The sequence below is a fragment of the Scyliorhinus canicula genome, chromosome 18, assembly GCF_902713615.1.
Source record: "Scyliorhinus canicula chromosome 18, sScyCan1.1, whole genome shotgun sequence".
NCBI lineage: Eukaryota > Metazoa > Chordata > Chondrichthyes > Carcharhiniformes > Scyliorhinidae > Scyliorhinus > Scyliorhinus canicula.
In genome coordinates, this window is record NC_052163.1 from 125,584,289 (window position 1) to 125,605,607 (window position 21,319).

Below are 21,319 nucleotides of genomic sequence, written 5' to 3' on the forward strand. Positions count from 1 at the left end.
GGCTCCTTCCAGTCTCCGAGCGGGGACCTCTCCGGGATCTCCCAGTCATCGGTCCACAGGTGTATCCGGGATGTGACCGACGCCCTCTATGCCATCGCCGATCGCTACATCACCTTTCCCGAGGACCGAGCAACTCAAGACTCACAAGCTCATGGATTTGCCAGCGTGGCCGGGATACCGATGGTGCAGGGGGCAATCGATTGTGTTCACGTCTCCATGCGCCCACCTGCAGGGGACAGGGAGGTGTTCACAAACAGGAGGGGGACATACTCCATGAATATCCAGGTGGTATGCGACCCCCACATGAGGATCATGAACGTCTGTGCAAGGTTCCCAGGGAGTGTGCATGACTCCTACATACTGGCGCTGTCGTACATCCCTGCGATGTTTGAGGGGCGTCCCCCCCTGGCTGAGGGGCTGGTTGCTCGGTGACAGGGGTTATCCGCTGAGGTCTTGGCTGATGACGCCTATACGGAGGCCTCAGACCAATGCAGAAACACGATACAACGAGGCCCATGCAGCAACCAGGGGTGTGGTGGAGCGCTGCCTTGGCCTCCTGAAGATGAGATTCAGGTGCCTGGACCGCTCCGGAGGGGCCCTGCAGTACCAGCCCAACAGGGTCACTCGCATTGTTGTGGTCTGCTGTGCGCTGCACAACATCGCGATGCAGAGGGGAGATGACTCTGGCGCATTGCTGCCTGTGAGAGGGCAACCCTGTCCAGGGCCGAGGATGACGCGTGCACATTAAGCCCAACGCCTTGCATAACCTGACCCATTGCCTCCACCGTGGATGCCACCTGTGCGGTGTCGGCTTGGGTTGCTGCCATGAGCGGCACCACTCCCTGCTCGTGGACGCGGTTCGACTCCTCTAACAGCTTCTGTAGAGTCTGGAAGACAGCCCTCATCCCGTCATTGTGTCCCTGGATTTCTTGATGCATCGGCTGTGCGGGTGGGTTGAGAAAGTCCAGGAACTCGGAAAACGTCTGGGAGCCAGCTGCATGCTGGGCCTGGCCTGGCCTCCGCCAGTCCGGGCCCTCGGCTGCTCCGACCTCCACCTGCTGTACCTGCTCAGCTCTGATGTGCGACCCAGACTGTGACCCAGGAGCCTCATCACTAAATAGGCCCGCCAGGGTGAGTGGCTCTGGGATGGTGGATGGTGTGGGAGATAGCTGTGCCGCAAACTCGAGATTGTCTTGGTTTGACGCCTCCTCTATGTCATTGGCCCGCTGAGAGGCCGCAGGGCGTTCGCGGGCCATTTCTCTCTCTGGCTGTGTCGCCGCCCTCTGGGCATTCTGCTCCACAGATTCGGTTGGGGAGGATGGGACTCCCCGCTGATCGGGCACCCTCTGCCGTGCGGCCCCGGGTGAGGTGGGGGCAGATGCCTGTGTCCGCCTGGAGGCAGACGGCCCTGGTCATTCGTCATCACGTCCTAGGGAAGAGAATAAAACAAGTTATTTAGATTCGCTCGGCCGGGCGCTGGACGGTCCCAGTGGGAAGGGTGTGAAGGGACAGAGGATGGGGGAGGTGTCCCAGTGGGCAGGGTGTGTGAACGGACAGAGGATGGGGGAGGCGGGGTGTTTGTCGTGCAGGGTTGTCTCACTTGTTGCAGCTCCGCCAACCTCGCATTACACGATCTCCCGGGTGGCAGATCCCCCAACAAGGTCCAGTGCCCTCTGCTCAAACGTGGTGAGGGGCCGCAGGATGGGCGAACCCCCTCCAGTCTTGTTCCGCTCACGAGTGTTGTGAGCGGTCTTGTCCTGTTGGGGGAGGGGGCATAGGCAGATCATTACAATACGGCAGGTATCAGCAGTCCGTTCAGATACTGGCACAGTTTGGGGCTCAAGTTGTAATAAGACCATTGCATCTCTCCACGGGGGCCAGAGCGCTGGGTCTGTGACAACTTTGTGAACCACCCTCAACTCACTCTGCCCCAATCCCCCTTCACCCCCCGTGCCAGGGGGGAGGTGGGCGATTAAGTAAAGGGGGGGGGGAGGGATGGTTGTGACCCGGGGGCACCCTCTTGGCACTTACCCTGGCAGCCCTGGTGAGGTCGCGCATCTTCTTCCTACATTGCTCTGCAGAGCGAGGGGTCTGCCCCACAGCGCTGATGGCAGCAGCCACCTCACGCCAGGCCTGGCGCACCGCGCTGGCAGGGTGGCAATGCCCTCTACGCGGGCAGATGATGCCCCTCCTCTGCTCGATTGATTCGAGTAGCATCGCCACATCAGCCTCCACGAATCGAGGAGCTGCTCTCCTCAGCTCCGACATCCTGGCCTAGTTTCTGTGCTCGCCCGCGCCTTTTTACGGCGTCGGGCGACGTCACGTGGGCGTGTTCGTCTCGCCGCCGTGTTCCGGCGTCATCGCGCACGTGATTGACGCGGCCCCGTTCCTAGCCTATTTCCCGGACGTGAATGCCTCGGGAAATGGGCCGTGCCGGGCCGTCGCAAAATTCAGCCGTTTTCACGGCCAACTTCGCGATTTTCCGCAGGTGCGGAGAATCGCGCCCTATAGCTTTGGATGAGACACCAAAGAGGCTTGCTCAGGCGGATGTAAAAGGTAACCCCAGTTCTTCTAAGTAAGCAAAATACTGCGGGTGATGGAATCTGAAACAAGAACAGAGGAGGCAGGAAAAACCCGAGCAGGTCTGACCATGTCTATTAGGGGAGAAACAGAGTTAACATTTCGAGTCGTAAACTCATCGAAGACTGCAGTGCAGAAGGAGACCATTCAGCCCAATGAGTCTGTACCCACCCTCCAAAAGAGTGTCCTACCGAAGCTGAACCCTGCTCTTTTCCCATAATCCCACCTAACCTTTCAACACTAAGGAGTAATTTATCATGGCCAATCCACCAAACCTGCACATCTTTGAACTATGGGAGGAAACCGGAGCACCTGGAGGAAACCCATGCAGACATGGGGAGAATGTGCAGGCTCCACTCAGTCACCCAAGGTCGGAATCGAACCTGTGTCCCTGGCACTGTGAAACAGCAGTGCTAACCACTATGCTGCCCGTGTTTTCTGACCCTGCGTCAGAACTGAAGGGTTGAAAACTGCAGTTTCTACAGCTCAAACACATTCTCCTTCCCTTCAGTTCTGATGAAGAGTCAAAGGACTCAAAACGTTAACTCTGTGCCCTAGTAGATGCTGACAGACCTGCTGAGGTTTTCCCACATCCTACTTGGCCTGTTCTTCTGCTGCCTTATTTTTAAAAAAAATTTAAAGTACCCAGTTCATTTTCTTTTCCAATGAAGGGGCAACTTAACGTGGCCAATCCACCTACCCTGCAGATCTTTGGGTTGTAGGGGTGAGACCCACGCAGAAATGGGGAGAATTTGCAAACTCCCCACGGACAGTGACCTGGGGCCGGGATTGAACCCGGGCCCTCGGTGCCGTGAGTCAGCTGTGCTAACCACTGCATTACCATGCCGCCTTTCTTCTGCTGTCTTAACATTATTGTCCAATCAGCCATCTCATGAACAGATGAATGATCTAATTGTTGTTTCTGAAATATGCCACATTGGCGACTAACTTTACCCAGAAGAAAACAGTGACCATTCCTCATGGGCTGTCAAACACTTTGGGCTATCCTGGCAAAGTGAAAGGTGCTGGATGAAGGCAATCTTTGCCTTGATCAATATTTTCTAATAGAGTCCTTGTTTGGGTGTTTTAGCTTACAGCTGAGCACCACTTTGTGGCAGTCAGCCGTAGAGATGGGGATGGTTTGATTCACTGCTGTGCAGGTAGCTAATGTCAATCTGGATACTGATGAAGGGCCGCCATTGGGAAGGGTCAGCACCTAGCTCCCCCTGCAGGAAATGTGTGGCTGAACACACGGACAGGCTGTAATAGGCCATCAACATGTAAAGATTAATGGCTCATCTGTGATCAACAGTTACTTAGACAACAAGCTGTTCCTGTTGTTTTTGGACACAGAAAGCTGAACCACATTTCCCGTGTGTTGTGAATGCTGGCATGGTGCAGTTGTCCCTATGGCGTCCTCTGGTCTGTACTGCTTCCGACTTTCTATAGCTTGGACCATGCAATGCGTTTACTCAATTCAAATGATTGTGTAACGCTGGGAGAATCCAGACTTCAGAGAACACTGCAGCTTCCAATGTTGAACCAGCAGGGCTGGGCTTTCTTGAAAACCTCACTATCGCACCTTTCGTTCCGACAAACCCCATACTTGCTGATGTCATTACAGATCAGATATTTACCAGCCAAAGCATTTGTAATTGAAGAGTACTCATAACCTGCCAAGAATGTACAACAGCGCCTATACTTTCTCAGGAAACCAAGGAAATTTGGCATGTCCACATTGATTCTTACCGACTTTTACAGATGCACCATTGAGAGCTTCCTATCCGGCTGCATCACAGCCTGGTATGGCAACTGCTCGGCCCAAAACCGTAAGAAATTAGAGAGTCGTGAACACAGCCCAGTCCATCACACAACCCTGCCTCCCATCCATTGACTCTATCTACACCTCCCGCTGCCTTGGGAAAGCGGGCAGCATAATCAAAGACTCCTCCACCCAGCTTACTCACTCTTCCTGGTTTAGCTCACTGGGCTAAATCGCTGGCTTTTAAAGCAGACCAAGCAGGCCAGCAGCACGGTTCAATTCCCGTACCAGCCTCCCTGGACAGGCGCCGGAATGTGGTGACTAGGGGCTTTTCACAGTAACTTCATTGAAGCCTACTCGTGACAATAAGCGATTTTCATTTCATTTTTCATTTCATTTCATTTCATTTCATTTTCTTCCTACCTCTTCCATCGGGCAGGAGATACAAAAGTCAGAGAACACGCACTAACAGATTCAAAAACAGCTTCTTCCCCAATGTTACTAGACTCCTAAATGATCCTCTCATGGACTGATCTGTTCTCGTCACACATCTTCTCTACTGAGTAGTACTACACTCTGTATGCTTCACACGATGACTGCTGTCATGTATTTGCATTGTGTATTTATCGTATGTCCTATGTTTTTTTTAAATGTATGGAATGATCTGTCTGGACTGCACCCGGAACAATACTTTTTCTTGTACCCCGGTAGATAGAACATACATACAGTGCAGAAGGAGACCATTCGGCCCATCGAGTCTGCACCAACCCATTTAAACCCTCACTTCCACCCTACCCCATAACCCTACCTACCCTTTTTGGACACTAAAGGCAATTTATCATGGCCAATCCACCTAACCTGCACGTTTTTGGACTGTAGGAGGGTACCAGAGCACCCGGAGGTAACCCACGCAGACACGGGGAGAACGTGCAGGCTCCGCACAGACAGTGACCCAGCGGGGAATCGAACCTGGGACCCTGGCACTGTGAAGCCACAGTGCTAGTGTGCTGCCCATGACAATAAACAAATCCAATCCAATCCAATTCTGGAATAGTGGTGGACGAGCAGCAACTTGGGACATCTTTCACAACACAGTGTTGAATGAATCTTCTCCGTTTTAATGCTAACTCATTATTGCCTCGTTCTGTACTTGCCTGAATAAGTGAATCCAGACCATTGCCAATGCCAGAAAGCATGTCCAAAAATTGTAAATAACATCACAATATACCCTTCAAATGATGATTAAATCAATAATGAATGATTATTTGAAAATGCATTGGCGTTAGATAGTTACTGTTAGTCTATACTCGACAGCTTCTGTTCTTCTGTGAAGATTGCCTGTTTGAACAGGTTCTGGGATTAGTTTGCAAACAGCTCCTGACTGAATCCTGAGTAATAATGAACACCCTGAACACGGCATTGGATTACTTAAGAAAACATTTCCTAATAGTATTCACACGTATGGAATATATGGCTCCTCGTGGACATCATCAGTGAGCTAGGAGTTTTGTAAAGGCAAACAGGGAAACATTCCCTTTAGAAGGGGGTTTAAATTTAATGTACGAAAGGGGGAAAGGGGCATTATCCATGAGAAAGAGCTAGTTAACCCTTATAACTTAGCTTCTAGGGCAGCACGGTGGCCTAGTGGTTAGCACAACCACCTCACGGCGCTGAGGTCCCAGGTTCGATTCTGGGTCACTGTCTGTGTGGAGTTTGCACATTCTCCCCGTGTCTGCGTGGGTTTCGTCCCCACAACCCAAAAATGTGCAGAGTAGGTGGATTGGCCATGCTTAATTGCCTCTTAATTGGGAAAAATAATTGGGTACTCTAAATTTTATTAAAAAAAATAACTTAGCTTCTACCCTTGATGGTCAGTTTAGTATTTGAGTTGGTGAATCATTGTGGATATCTAAGAATCTAGGGAGTGCAGTATGCCAAAGATTTACTGGCATCATGAGCCTGAACTCTGTGATCTGCTCACCACTAGGATGTGGGATTCAATCCACCCTTTTCATCTGAGGGGTAAAACCTCCAATCATCTGGCTCAAGGTCTGACATGAACAGAATGTGGAATATAATAATCTTTATCATTGTCACAAGTAGGCTTACATTAACACTGCAATGAAGTTACTGTGAAAAGCTCCTAGTTGCCATACTCCGGCACCTGTTCGGGTGCACAGAGGGAGAATTCAGAATGTCCAATTCACCTAACAAGCACATCTTTCTGGACTTGTGGGAGGAAACCGGAGCGCCCGGAGGAAACCCACGCAGACACGGGGAGAACGTGCAGACTCCGCACAGACAGTGACCCAAGCCGAGAATTGAACCCGGGTCCCTGGCGCTGTGAAGCAATAGTGCTAACTACAGTGCTACCGTGCCGCCCGGTATATATCCTAACTGCTCCTGCAAAGAATGCTAAGATCACAACACAAGACTGGCTCTAATTTGATGCAAATGGTGCTAATTTGATCATCTTATTCTGACAGGGCACAGAACGTGCTGGGGAGGGAAATGGAGCATTTGCGGCAGTAGGCATTCACCTGAGCTTATTCTGTGTGTTGTGGACAGAGCTGGGAGTGCTTCACAATTTATTGGTAAGATTTATTTCTGCACAGGTAAAATTGAGAAGTAAAGAAGTTGTGCAAAATTCGTAAATTTGGTTGGACAGTGCTTGGGGTACTGTGCCCAGATTTGGTTGCCATATTGTGAAAGGGATGTAGAGGCAGTAGAGATCATTCAAAAAAGAATTACAAGGTTTATATCAGAATTGTGTGGTAATCTTTATCAGAATAAGGTGAGCAGGCTGGGAGAGAGAAATCTGAGGGGTGACCAAACACAGGCCTTTAACATAATGAAAGGTTTTGATAGTGTGGGTGCAAAGAGAATGTTTTCCCTTGCAGAGAAGAGCAGATCAATTTAAGATATTCACCAAGGAGTATTTAGATGAGCACTTGAAATGCCATAGCATACACGACCAAGTGCTGCAAAATGGGATTGGAGTAACTAGGTGCTGGCACAGAAACGAGGAGCTGAAGGGCCTCTGTCTGTGCTGTAAAAACTCCCCCGACTCTAAATCCAATGGGATAGAGACTTCCTTATTGATGCACAATCAATGGACACGAAACGTAGGCGAAGTCCGAAACGAAAGGCTTTAATTAGCAAGAAGTGAGCCCGGCAGCAGACGTACAGGAAATGGCCTGGCTGCAGGGGGACACGGGTTCTTACACCCTGCCTCGTAGGTGGAGCTACCTTCCTCTTAGCCAATAGGAATACGGAGAGCATGATACTTGGGCCAATGGGCAGTGAGCCCTCTGCACCAATGGCAGCTCACACTCCCAGGTACCGTAATACCCCTAGTCATACTACCACACTTACCCCAAGTCTGATAAGGATGTGGAATTCGTTACCACAGGGGGCAGTCGAGGTGATTAGTACAGACGCATTTAAGGAGAAGCATATGAGAGAGAAGGAAATGGAAAGTTAAACTGATAAAGTCAGATAAAGAACAACAGAGTGGAGCCGAGATGCTGTTAAGGCCTAGGTCCCCAAACAGCCTGTTTCTCGGCTGGAGAAAGCAGCCTCTGTATTTCTGAAGTTACAGTGTGTGCACAATAATGCATTGCTATCAATGACATTCCACACTTTAACGGACACAGATATTTACATTTGCCTTTCCTAAAGCAGCACACCCCACTTTGTGAAGCCATTGTGAGGTGTTTACTTTAGTTGAGGGAAATATTAATAGTCTGCTTAGTCACAAAATGTTCCAGATAATTATATCATGAAAGCTGGTAACCTTGCAAAACAATGGAAAGTTTCCTGACTGATTTGTTTGGGGTGGAAGATGGATAATTAACTATTTCCCTTATGTTATTGTTCATGTGTCTCATGCAGTTGTAATTGTTACTGAATTTTGGAAATTTCCTCTTTGAGCACCATAAAAAGTCTTAGTTCCAGTCTAACTGGCTCTGTTAGGTACCATGGAGAATTAGTAGGAAGTTAAGGCTGACATTGGTCCATGACAAAAGGACAGTCACGGGCTCAATTAGCTGCTGGATTGGACAAGGGTGTGAGCAGAAATAGCCAAACTAGACTCTCTCGACTAGAATTGTGAAAAAATACAATGGCATTTGCACCTTTGAGGGAACCGTCATTCTTTCCAATCACAGCATGGGCGGGATTCTCTCAGCCGGGGCCGGGCCGGAGAATCCCTGCGATCGGCATGAATCGTGCCTCGCCGCCCCGACGTCGGCGCGCGATTCGCCGCAGAGCGGTTGGCGCGGTGCCGGTCGGGGGCCACTCTACATGGCCGGCCACCCACCGATTCTCGGCCCGTGATGGGCCGAGCGGCCGTCGTAAAAATGCTGAGTCCCGCCGGCGCCGTCCACACCTGCTCTCAGCCGGCGGGAACTCGGCGTGGAAGGGTCGGGGGCGGCATATGGGGGGGGGGAGGGCGGGGAGGGGGGCGGGGAGGGGTCCGACCCCGGGGGTGGGGTGGGGGGGGGCCTCCGATGTGGCCTAGCGGGCCGGTCTCTCTGGCTGGCGGCCTCCCTTCTTCCGCGCCGGCCCCTGTAGTCCTGCGCCATGCTGCGCGGGGCTGGCACGTTGAAGGAAGCCACTGCGCATGAGCGTGTTGGCGCTGCTGCCACTGTGCATGCGGTGATCCCTTGGCACCCAGTTCACGCTGGGATCAGCAGCTGGAGTGGCGTGAACCAGTGCAGTGCCATGCTGGCCCCCTGTTGGGTCCAGAATTGTTGATCCTGAGGCTGTGTTGATGCTGTCGAGAAACACGACGGCGTTTCCAATGGCGTCAACACAGAATCCCGCCCCATATACCTCCAAGAAAGAAAACTTGATTTCTAAAAGAAACACTTAAAGATGGAATTTGGGACACTCAAGTCCCAGGTTTGGAAGAGATTGTAGCCACAGTAAGGCTGGTGTGGTAGAATGACTAGAGGTACTACGGTACCTGGGAGTGTGAGCTACCATTGGTGAAGAAGGCTCGCTGCTCATTGGCCCAAATGTTTGCATTTCATTGGTCGGGACGTAAGCTAGCTCCGCCCAATGAGGCGGGATATAAGAACCTGTGTTTCCCAGCAGCCAACCTTCTTTCTGTACTCGAGCTGCTGGGGAAACATCTTGTTGATTAAAGCCTTCAATTCGGACTACTCCTTCGTTTCTGTAGTTATTGATCGCGCATCAGCTGGATGAATCAATTGATTAATCGATTAATCTTTCTCCTGCAATCTGTGCAGACGTTGATTTCACTGTTAACAAAGATACGGTGACTATTTTCTCGGTGTCCTGGGCATTTGGCCGAAACAGACATTTGGACTTAGAAATTTCTTAATGAGCGGTCCAGCACCTTCTGGGCCTGAAGATCTTGATTTCTGAACTGTGCTGTTTTATTGTTCTCAGGGAAACTGGCGTGTGGGTCGCTACAATTGGTCACAAAACCTCAGGGTTAGAGGAAGAGAATTGGGCCTGGTTTCCTGCTCCTGGTTACTACCCAGTGATTCTTGCCAGAAGGTGTGGAGGAGTTAACTTGACTGTGTTGCCCTCCACGGTAAATAGTCAGCTAGCACCGACTGCCCAGGCTCACACCTGGGAACAAGCGACAGTGATGGAACTGTGATATATTTCCAAGTCAGGGTGGCAATGGCTGAGAAAGCAACCTTCAGGTGGTGGGGTTCCCATGTGCCAACTGCCCATGTCCTTCTAGATGGTAGTGAGTTTGGAAGGTGCTGCCTAAGGAGACTTGGGGCATTTTGACACTGCATCTTGCAGATGGTGCACACAGCTGCCACTGTATGCCAGTGGTGGAGGGATTGAATGTTTGTGGAAAGGGTACCAATCAATTGGGCTGGTTTATTCTGGATGTTGTCAAGCTTCTTGAATGTTGTTGGAGCTGCACCCATCCAGGCAACTGGGGAGTATTGCATCACACTCCTGACTTGTGCCTTGTAGATGGTGGTTAGGCTTTGGGGAGTCAGGAGTGAGTTGCTCACCCAGGATTCCTTGATTTTATGGGTGGCATAGTAGTGCAGTGGTTAGCACTGCTGCCTACTGTCGAGGACCCGGGTTCGATCCCTGTCCTGGGTCACTGACCATGTGCACATTCTCCCTGTGTCTGTGTGGGCCTTACCCCCACAACCCAAAAAGATGTACAGGGTACTTGGATTGGCCATGCTAAATTACCCCTTAACTGGAAGAACAGGAATTGGATACCCAAATTTAAAAAAAAGATTCCTTGCCTTTGACCTGCTCTTGTAGTCACAGTATTTACATAGCTCGTCCAGTTCAATTTCTGGTCAGTGGTAACCTCCAGGATGTTGATAGTGGCAGATTCAGCGATGGTAATATCGTTAAATGTCATGAGCGATGGTTAAGTTCTCTCTTCTTGGATCTTGGTTGCCTGGCACTTGTGTAGTGCAAATGTTGCTTCCCACTTGTCAGTCCAAGCCTGGACGTTGTCCAGGTCTTGCTGCATTTCCACGTTGGCTGAGTATCTGAGGAACTGCAAATGGTGTTGAACATTGTGTAATCATCAGCGATCATTCCCACTTCTGACCTTAAGATGGAAGGACAGTCATTGATGAAGCAGCTGAAGGTGGTTCTTGGACATTACCATGAGGAACTGCTGCAGTGATGTCCCGGAACTGAGATGATTGGCCTCCAACAACCATCTTCCTGTGTGCCAGGTATGACTACAACCAGTGGAGAGCTTTCCTCGATTCTCATTGACTCCAGTTTAACTAGGGCTCTTTGATGCCACTCGGTCAAATGTTGCCATGTTGTCAGGGCAGTCATTCTCACCTCAGCTGTGGCATACAGCTCTTTTGTCCATGTTTGAACCAAGGCTGTAATGAAATCAGGAGCAGGGCCGGCTCAAGCACCGGCAACTCGGGCTGTCGCCCGGGGCGCCATGTGCTCGGGGGCGCCAGAGACTCGGGTCCCGCGCATGCGCAGTTGGGCCGGTGCCAACCAGCGCATGCGCGGTGGCCGCCCGCCCCCAGGGTGGCCCCCCGGCTCGGTCCGCCCCCCCCGCTCGGTCCCCCCCGCCCCCCTCGGGTCCGCCCCCCCCGGGTCCGCCCCCCCGCCCCGCCCTCGGGTCCGCCCGCCCCCCGCGTCCGCCCGCCCCCCGCGTCCGCCCCCCGCGTGTCCGCCCCCCCCCGCGGGTCCGCCCCTCCTCGGCCCCCGCCCCTCCTCGGGTCCGCCCCCCCCCGCCCCCCCCCTCGGCCCCCCGCCCCCCCCCCCCCTCGGCCCCCCGCCCCCCCCCCCTCGGCCCCCCGCCCCCCCCCCCTCGGCCCCCCGCCCCCACCTCGGCCCCGCCCCGCCCCCCCCTCGGCCCCGCCCCTCCCCCCCGGCCCCCCCCCCCGGCCCCGCCCCCCCCGGCCCCGCCCCCCCAAGGGCGCCGAAGTTCAGCTTGCCCGGGGCGCCAGCAACCCTAGAGCCGGCGCTGATCAGGAGCTGAGTGACTCTCGCAAAAAACAAACTGAGTGGAAGTGAACAGGTTATTTCTGAGTAAGTGCCGCTTGATAGCACAGTTAACGACCCTTTCTATCAATTTTCTGATGACCAAGAGTAGACTGATGGGGTGGTAAATGGTTGGGTTGGGGTTGTCCTGCTTTTTGTGTGCAGGATGAATCTGGGCAACTTTTCACATTGCCGGCTAGATGCCAGTGCTGTAGCTGTGCTGGAACAGCTTGGCTAGGGGCACGGCAAGTTCTGGAGCACATGTCTTCAGTACGATTGCCGGAATATTGTCAGGGCCGATCGCCTTTGCAATATCCAAAGCCTTCAGCATTTGCGGCTACATGAAGTGAATCGAATTGGTTAAGGCTAGCATCTGTGATGTTGGACCTCCAGAGGAGCCAGAGATGGATCATCCACATGTTATAACCCCCTTGGGGGGGGGGGGGGGGCAAGGACTGTGCTCCATTCGATTTCCCCTTTACACGGCTGAGTATGATCTCTCCCAGTAACTGGGGGTGGGGTTTCCCCTTAACAAGGGAAATCCACACAATCTAACAATCCTGAACTGGTGTAGGTTAGGGAGGGTGGCCTTCGGGGAGAGGAGTCATAGTCTTTTGTAGTTTTGTGTACACCATAATAAACCTATCGTTAATTCCTATCCAACTGTGAGTTCCTGTCATCTCTCCCATTCGGGTTGTACACTGGCGACGAGGGTAAAGTGGAGTTGCCGTAGCCGTCGTGCACTCACCGCCGGCCCACTTCATTCAGGTCCATGAGGGCCTCCATCCAGGACGGGGAGGTGCCGCACATCATGAAACTCGACCAGTTCGACGCAGGTACCAATGACTGGTCCCAATACATAGAACGGGTGCAATGCTTCTTTCGGTCAAAGGGATTTGGGGATGAACGGCAGACTGTTATCCTGCTATGTTCTCACCTATGTTCTCATCAAAACCCTCATGCATCCGGACAGACCGGACTTCATGCCATGTTGGTGGCCCCGGTCAATGCGCACGGGAACCCACAGCCCCGGATGATGGTCCACCGGCTCCAGTTCCACACCTCGCAGCCCCAAGGAGAATCAAATTGGCGACCTTTTGGCCCGCTCAAGGATGCTCGCCACTGCATGTCAGTTCGGGGCAGCACTCTCCGAATCTTTGGGTTCCAAGACGCCGTTACCCAAAGATGACCCCTTATGAAATGAAATGAAATGAAAATCGCTTATTGTCACGAGTTGGCTTCAATGAAGTTACTGTGAAAAGCCCCTAGTCGCCACATTCCGGCGCCTGTCCGGGGAGGCTGGTACGGGAATCGAACCGTGCTGCTGGCCTGCCTTGGTCTGCTTTAAAAGCCAGCGATTTAGCCGAGTGAGCTAAACCAGCCTTACGGAAGCCGACTTAACCCTTCAGTAGTTGGTGGACACCGCCATGTCCGAAGAGAGCGCGGAGCGTGGGGTCCAAGAGCTGCAGGGTCAGGCGGTCCGGAACCATCGACCGCCGGGACAACCACTCAGGGCGCCTGGCTGAAGATTGTTGTAAATGCCGTGGGACTGCAGCTCACAGTCTTCTGAGTCAGAAGCTACAGTGCTGCCAACTGAGCCAAGGCCGACTGCTTGATATTATTATTACCAGAAAGTGTTGCCAGGAAATGTGCTTGTTTGAAAGATAAAGAAATCAATCTGTTTAATACAGTGAAAACTCAACATGGCCCGGGAAATGGGGGACTTTAACAAATGGAGCACAGATATTGGTTTTGAGACTGGGTTGTTTGCCAGATTGATGTCAATTCAGAGTTGATAAATAAATTACCCCCTAATCTATCCGGGGAGGAAAGTTTTGTTTGTCCTGCTATGAGAAGGAAATAAGAACCCAACTTGGCAGACTGGAGGACCTTAGAAGTCAGGAAGATGTTCAGTCGAATGACGTAACTCATTGGCACCCGTTGTCCAAAGGAGTGCTGAATTGTGAATTTGTTTGGGCCCTTGAGCAGGGTTTTTGAAGAGGAACATTTCAACTTGTAAGAAAATTGTGACCCGTTTTGCTAATGCAAAGTACTTTAGATTTCTGGCAAGTGAGGCTGCGTGGAACATGTTGCAACCTCTGCACATTCCTCTGGGAAGCACAGATTCTTCTTGTTTTCCTTTGGCATTACTTCTGTTCCATGTACTTTAACACGTTGGCCCTGGTGTTGACTCTGCTCCCTCAGCAGATACCAGCTGGGCAGTTAAAGTCAAGGCAGGGATTTGATCCCTGGGATCTTGCTGACACCTTGACGCAAGACTGAATTTCAAGCCGCTGTTTCCAGCGGATGTGCAGGTCCTGGCGGGTAGTAGATTCTGACTCAAATGTGCGTATTGGCAGCCCGACTGCCCGTTTCAATCCCAAGACTGCCCGGGGAAGCCCTTGCGACCACCTCTCCAGAGCAGGTTGGCAGCAAGTGGACCCTAACCAGATTACAAGTTTAACTTTGGTAAAACAGTTTCCGGGTGGGCCGGGAATGCTTTTCCTGGCCTCATAAGGAAAACCCGGCCTCCCCTTGTGCAGATCTCCTCCTTTAGATCTCCGGGCCTCGTTATTGGCAGAAATCCAATTCCTGCCTTCTTTGCTTTCTGCCAGGTTAGGGGAGTGGAAGGAGGAATCCAATCACCAACAAGGAAACGTGGCCTATGTGATGATAGTAAGCAAACTTGTGTATAATAATGTACACGACCTCCAACCAGCAGGTAGCAAGATACAGTTCGACATACAGAGCCACAACAACAAGATAAAGGCACAACGATGCAAGAACAACAACAAGCAGCACCCACAACTACAAAGGAAGGTGTAGTAATTTCACAAGTTCAGCAGCCACTCAGAAAATATGGCTAAGACCTGAACTTGAGAGACTGACTTTGTGACAGACTGTAAATAGTTTAAGATGTAAAGATTTATGCATATCATCTTGAATTGTAAAAATGATCCAATGAATGTAAATAACTACAGATCCAAAGGAAAGGGGATGTGATGATATGCATATCCTCTTGTATATAATAATGCACATGACCTCCGACCAGCAGGTGGCAGTGTAAACCTACCATGTGACTCTGCCTCGGGGAGTTGGGAGTAAGTCATGTTGGTGGATAGACACATTTTGCAGTAGCTCTAGGATTGTTAGTTAGTGTTAGTAGTCTGTTATATATTTATTCCAGTTATCTTTACCACGCAGTTGTTATATAGTAAATTATTTTAATTAGTCAAGAACTGGATGTTCTTTAGTGCATCATTCATACCGGCCAATATGCAGAACATGCAGCCTAAGGGTTAAAACCTCACAAGTCATGGCCATGGGAACCTGGTGCTGGATTCTGAGCTAAATTCAGAGCTGATATGCCAGAGAGCTATGTGGATATGACATGTAACCACACTGACACCGAAATTGGTGGGCATAATAGCTCATCCAAGAAACTTTTTGTGCAAAGTACTGGAAGTTACTAGAAGGATAAATCTAAAACTTTAATAAAGCCAGAAGTGTACTTGGGATCTATCAGCTGATATTGGCTGGTGATGTCCATGGTGGGGTGGAGGTGGGGGGGGGGGGGGGGGGGGGGGGCATGGGGAGGATGCGGGGGGCAGGATTCGAGGGGAGGACATCTGGGCAGCACGGTAGCATGGTGGTTAGCATAAATGCTTCACAGCTCCAGGGTCTCAGGTTCGATTCCCGGCTGGGTCACTGTCTGTGCAGAGTCTGCACGTCCTCCCCGTGTGTGCGTGGGTTTCCTCCGGGTGCTCCGGTTTCCTCCCACAGTCCAAAGATGTGCGGGTTAGGTGGATTGGCCATGATAAATTGCCCGTAGTGTCCTAAAAAGTAAGGTTAGGGGGGGGTTGTTGGGTTACGGGTATAGGGTGGATACGTGGGTTTGAGTAGGGTGATCATTGCTCGGCACAACATCGAGGGCCGAAGGGCCTGTTCTGTGCTGTACTGTTCTATGTTCTATACCATCCACAATGAACCATTAATTCAACAGTTTGAAAGCCTCCGCTTTTGTACACATCCTGCGTCTGCACACGGAAGCTGAGCCCAGGGCTGGTAGTTATGGTCAATAACTGGGAAAATTAATATTATCGGTGGAATTTCCCCCCAAAATGGCAAAGTGTCAGGTTCTGACTTCAAACAGGTGTGTTTCTCACCAGAGAAAGAGCCAGGTTTACTCTCCAGATCTTCTGACACATTGTCAAAAATAAACAGGGCTGGGGGCGTGTGTTTGGCCGTCATTCTTGAGGGGCAGGCCTAAAGACGCCAGCAAAACCATTTGAAAGGGCACCCCATCTCAAAGTTAAGAAATGGGTCCTCCCCTCGCATCCTGCCCCCTGCATCCTCCCCATGCCCCCCCCCCCCCACCTCCACCCCACCATGGACATCAGGATTCTCCCCCCTCACATTCTTCATCATCGACAATTCCCCTCGCCCCTCACATCGTGGATCACAACCCCGTGACAGTGCCAACCTGGCAGTGCCAACCTGGTTGCCAGGGTGCAGGTGCCATGACCCTGGGCACCCAGCGGCTACACTGGCCTCTGTGGCCCAGCGTGATCATCGCGACTGGTGATTCCTGCCAATGTGACTGGAAGGCAAGGCACTTTGCTGTTTAGGCATATTTAAATCTATTTAAATTCATGGTAATCAGGTTCACGCCCTCTTCAGGCCAAACCCTGATTACGTCTCTGGCGTGGGGCAGGGCACAAATCCTGTTGTGGCTCTCTCGCGAGAGTTAGCGTCAGTAATGGGATTTGCGATGACAGCGAATGGGGCCGCAACATCACCCCCAATATCGCTTGGGGAATATCTCAGCTCTTAGATAACTGTGGGCGAGATTGTCTGGTCTCTCCACGGTCTGTGTCTTGTACCGTTCGTGGGATCTTTTGGATCTGGCCACTGTCAATGGGATTTCCCTTTGAATCCCCCCAAGCCCCCGGGAAACCCGAGGCGGGGGTGTACCATCGGCGGATCCGGAAGATCCTGCCAGCCTGAACAGTCCTGTGAAGGAGGCAAGAAGCAGATGGCCAACTAGCGAAACAGGAAGACTTGAAACGATGGCTTGATACAAACAAGTCACTTTAATTGCTTAAGAGAGGTAAATGTCAGGACATTAGCAAATGATGGATCCATTGCCTATTAAGGAAGCAGCGAGGAGAAAGTTTTATAAATTTTTAAAAATAATCTTTATTGTCACAAGTACCCTTACATTAACACTGCAATGACGTTACCGTGAAAAGCCCTTTGTCACCACACTCCGGCGCCTGTTCGGGTACACAGAGGGAGAATTCAGAATGTCCAATTCACCTAACAGCACATCTTTCGGGACTTTGTAGGAGGAAACTGGAGCACCCGGAGGAAACCCACGCAGACACTGGGAGAACGTGCAGACTCTGCACAGACAGTGACCCAAGCCAGGAATTGAACCGGGGACTCTGGTGCTGTGAAGCAACAGTGCTAACCACTGTGCTACCGTGCAGCCCCCTTTAACCCAGTTACACCTTATTTATCATCAGATATATCAGAAGCAAATTGAAAAGGGGAAGGAGGACCACGTGAGATCTGTGGAGTATGGATACTCTGTGTGGATTAAACTCCAGGAAAGGGTTACAGAGTGTGTCAAAGGAACATAATAAACCCTTCGTAATGCAATAGTTCGTCTTTGTTAATAATAATAAGCACAAAATAAGAACAGAAATGTTTAATTATAAGTTAAGCGCAAATGTAAGTTTTAAGGGCTGGGAGTAATGATATATCCATCTAATCATGGAAATAGTTTCCACTAATCATAAACTATGAAAGTCAGACCGCAAAAGTAGCCTAATCTGCAATGAGTGAGGTTGTGAGCTGAGCTTGGACTTTGAATGTTACACAAACGTGACGTTCTTTTTCAATCATAGCCAAATGCTTTTCTTCCGCACTCGATGCTGGGATATTAGGAAACCTAACAATGGAAAGAAAGCAAGGCTCTCTGCCTGCCCCCCCCCCCCCCCCCCCCCCCCCCCCCTCCCCCGGGCCAGGCCCCACCTCGCCTCCCCCTGTCCCCTCCCCCCCATCTCCATAGCCCACAGGCAGCATAAGGCATTTAAGAAAATAAAGAAGAATATCGAGAAAAAAGTAAGAAGTCTGACAACACCAGGTTAAAGTCCAACAGGTTTGTTTCAAACACCAGCTTTCGGAGCACTGCTCCTTCCTCAGGCCAATGTGACTGGAAAGCACTGATTCACTTGAGGAAGGAGCAGTGCTCCGAAAGCTAGTGTTTGAAACAAACCTGTTGGACTTTAACCTGGTGTTGTAAGTCTTCTTACTGTGCTCACCCCAGTCCAACGCCGGCATCTCAATATCATCGAGAAAAGAGGTACAGCATTTTAGAATGAACCTTTTAAATAAAATTCAAATAGTGTGGCGTTCCCCAATAGAAGAAAAATAGTACGGACAATTATTCTTATTTTCCATTTGAATAATAATAATCTTTCGTGTCACAAGTAGGCTTACATCAACACTGCAATGAAGTTACTGTGAAAAGGCCCTAGTCGCCACATTCCAGCGCCTGTTCGGGTACACCGAGGGAGAATTCAGAATGTTCGATTCACCTAACAAGCACGTCTTTCGGGACTTGTGGGAGGAAACCGGAGCACCCAGACCACGGGGAGAATGTGCAGACTCCACACAGACAGTGACCCAAACCGGGAATCGAACTTGGGTCCCTGGATCTGTGAAGCAACAGTGCTACCCACTGTGCTACTGTGCTGCCCATAAAGAGGACAATTGGGCATCCTTAGATATTAGGTATTACACTGCAACCAGTTTAAAAACTCGAGTTCCATTATTTACTGGAGAAGTTAAAATAATAATAATCTTTATTAGTGTCACAAGTAGGCTTACATTAACACTGCAATGAAGTTAGAACATAGAACATAGAACAGTACAGCACAGAACAGGCCCTTCGGCCCTCGATGTTGTGCCGAGCAATGATCACCCTACTTAAACCCACGTAACCCGTATACCCGTAACCCAACAATCCCCCCATTAACCTTACACTACGGGCAATTTAGCATGGCCAATCCACCTAACCCGCACATCTTTGGACTGTGGGAGGAAACCGGAGCACCCGGAGGAAACCCACGCACACACGGGGAGGAAGTGCAGACTCCACACAGACAGTGACCCAGCCGGGAATCGAACCTGGGACCCTGGAGCTGTGAAGCATTGATGCTAACCACCATGCTACCGTGAGGCCCCTGTTATTGGTAAAATCCCCCAGTCGCCACACTCCGGCGCCTGTTTGGGTACACAGAGGGAGAATTCAGAATGTCCAATTCACCAAACAGCACGTCTTTTGGGACTTGTGGGAGGAAACCAGAGCACCCGGAGGAAACCCACGCAGACACGGGGAGAACGTTCAGACTCCGCACAGACAGTGACCTAAGCCAGGAATCGAACCTGGGACCCAGGCGCTGTAAAGCAACAGCGCTAACCACTGTGCTATTGTGCCACCCCTTGTCTTCAGTTCTGACTGTGAGAACTGCCAGTTGTAACAGATACAAGAAGGACACAATCTGTCAGTGCAGGGCCAACTTCCAGACATGAAACCTGCAGGTGTAAAACTAAAGGCCTACAATGTGAGACAGTGTCATGCCTCCAGGATGTCTGCTGATTAAAGCAGGGAGGGGTGATGGATTGTACCCATGCAGCGAGAGGAACCATTAAACAGCAGGCAGGAAAGTGATTGATAGCTACACCTCAGATATCAGACTACTGATATCACTAATTGCAGCCAACATTCGTGCCTTTGTAATGATTGGATATTTTAATTAAGCTTGTGGGTCTTTAATGAGATTGGTTATTCTTGTATACTATGTATGATGTATAGTCATGATTGGACATAGATAACTAATAAATGTTATATTCCTTGCCATTTCCTCCAAGATAGCCAGATATGTAGTGTTGACAAAGAATATAAAAATAAGGGCCGGGATTCTCCAAAATCGTGGCCGAGTGTTGACGGCAGCGTCAAAACCGGCGCGAGCGTCACCAGCGTCAACGGGCCTCCAGGCCAAGTCATTCTCCCCTTCTTTGGGGGCTAGAACCGCGCTGAAGTGCTGTGCACTGCTCCGGCGCCAAAAGCCGGCCCTACACGGCCTTCTCTGCCCCAGCCCGCAGGCAACATGGCGGAGCCCTACACGAGCGCAGCGCGAAGGAACATAGGGTCCCCCCCGGAATTAGCGCGTTGTCCATAATCGCGGGCCAGGCCACCATGGAGTTGGCTCCCCCCGCCCCCCACCAGGACAGCCCCCGCAGCCAGAACGCCAAGGTCCCGCCGGGTAGGACCATCCGCAAACGACGGCGGCAGGACTTGGCGGGCACTCGGCCCCGTCGAGCGCGCAGAATTGCCACGGGGGCCGCTTTCAACGGCCCCCCAACCGGCACCACGGCGACCGTGCCAGCGCGATTGCCGGCAATTTTCTGGTCGCTGGAGAATCGGGCGTCCGGCATGGGAACAGCGTGGCGGGATTCGCGCGCCCCCCCCCCCCCCCCCCCCCCCCCCCCCCCCCCCCCCCCCCCCCCGGCCATTTTCCGACTCGGCGCGGGCTCGGAGAATCCCGCCCAAGAAGTTTGAATCAAAAAAAATTTATTTAACACAACTAAACTTGATTGGGTTTGCACACTTTACTGAGTGACAGATACTAATCTAATACTGCATCTTTAGCACAGTAATCAATATTCTATCTAACTATTAAAGTACACTATGATTTGACCCCGTGCTATATCTCTACGTTCAATTCTCACTCTGCTCTTGTCAGCTTCTCATCATGTTCTCCTCATCTTCTCCCAGAATTCCTGGAGATGCTGGCTTATATACAATAACTTAGTAACGCCATCTCGTGTTTGATTTACACATAGTTTCTGATGTTAACCCTTTACTACACTTGCACTATGCATATCATTACAATGATTGGGATATGCTAATTACTTGTCATTGAATCCCGAAGTAGAACTGTCTGTTCTATGCATGAATCTATGCTCTCTGACTTTCCCATTTGGAATGCCACTAGCCCTTGCTATAGCTTGTAATAAAGGTCTAGCTATTATACTCCTAGAGTCTTTGGACGGAATTCTTCGGCCTCGCCCGCCTGGTGACCGGAAGTTCCCACTCGAGGTCAATGGACCTTTACATGGTCCTCGTCCCGTCCATGGCGATTGTGCGGCGGGCGCGGGCGAAGGATCCAGCCCTTTGTCTGGTTTCTCGTGAGTGGATGAGGGAAGTACACTAGGGTTGAATAGTACTTTTCTCCGCAATGTCAGTTTTTACTGGTGTTCCACTTAATGGTGTCCAAGATCAGTTCAGACTAGTATTCCTATCAGCCCAGTTTTAATGTTTCTTTTCTCCTGGGTACAGTTTATAAAGATGGAAGCGCCCAACGTGCGTCTCGAACCCACGACCCTGGGATTAAGAGTCCCATGCTCTACCGACTGAGCTAGCCGGGC

At 51.0% G+C, this 21,319-nt stretch overlaps 1 non-coding gene across 1 annotated transcript; it reads right to left on the bottom strand.

Annotated features, from left to right (window-relative positions):
• Window positions 1-21,246: 21,246 nt before the first annotated feature.
• trnak-cuu lies at window positions 21,247-21,319 on the bottom strand. Its single transcript has one exon. It is a non-coding gene; the product is annotated as a tRNA-Lys (tRNA).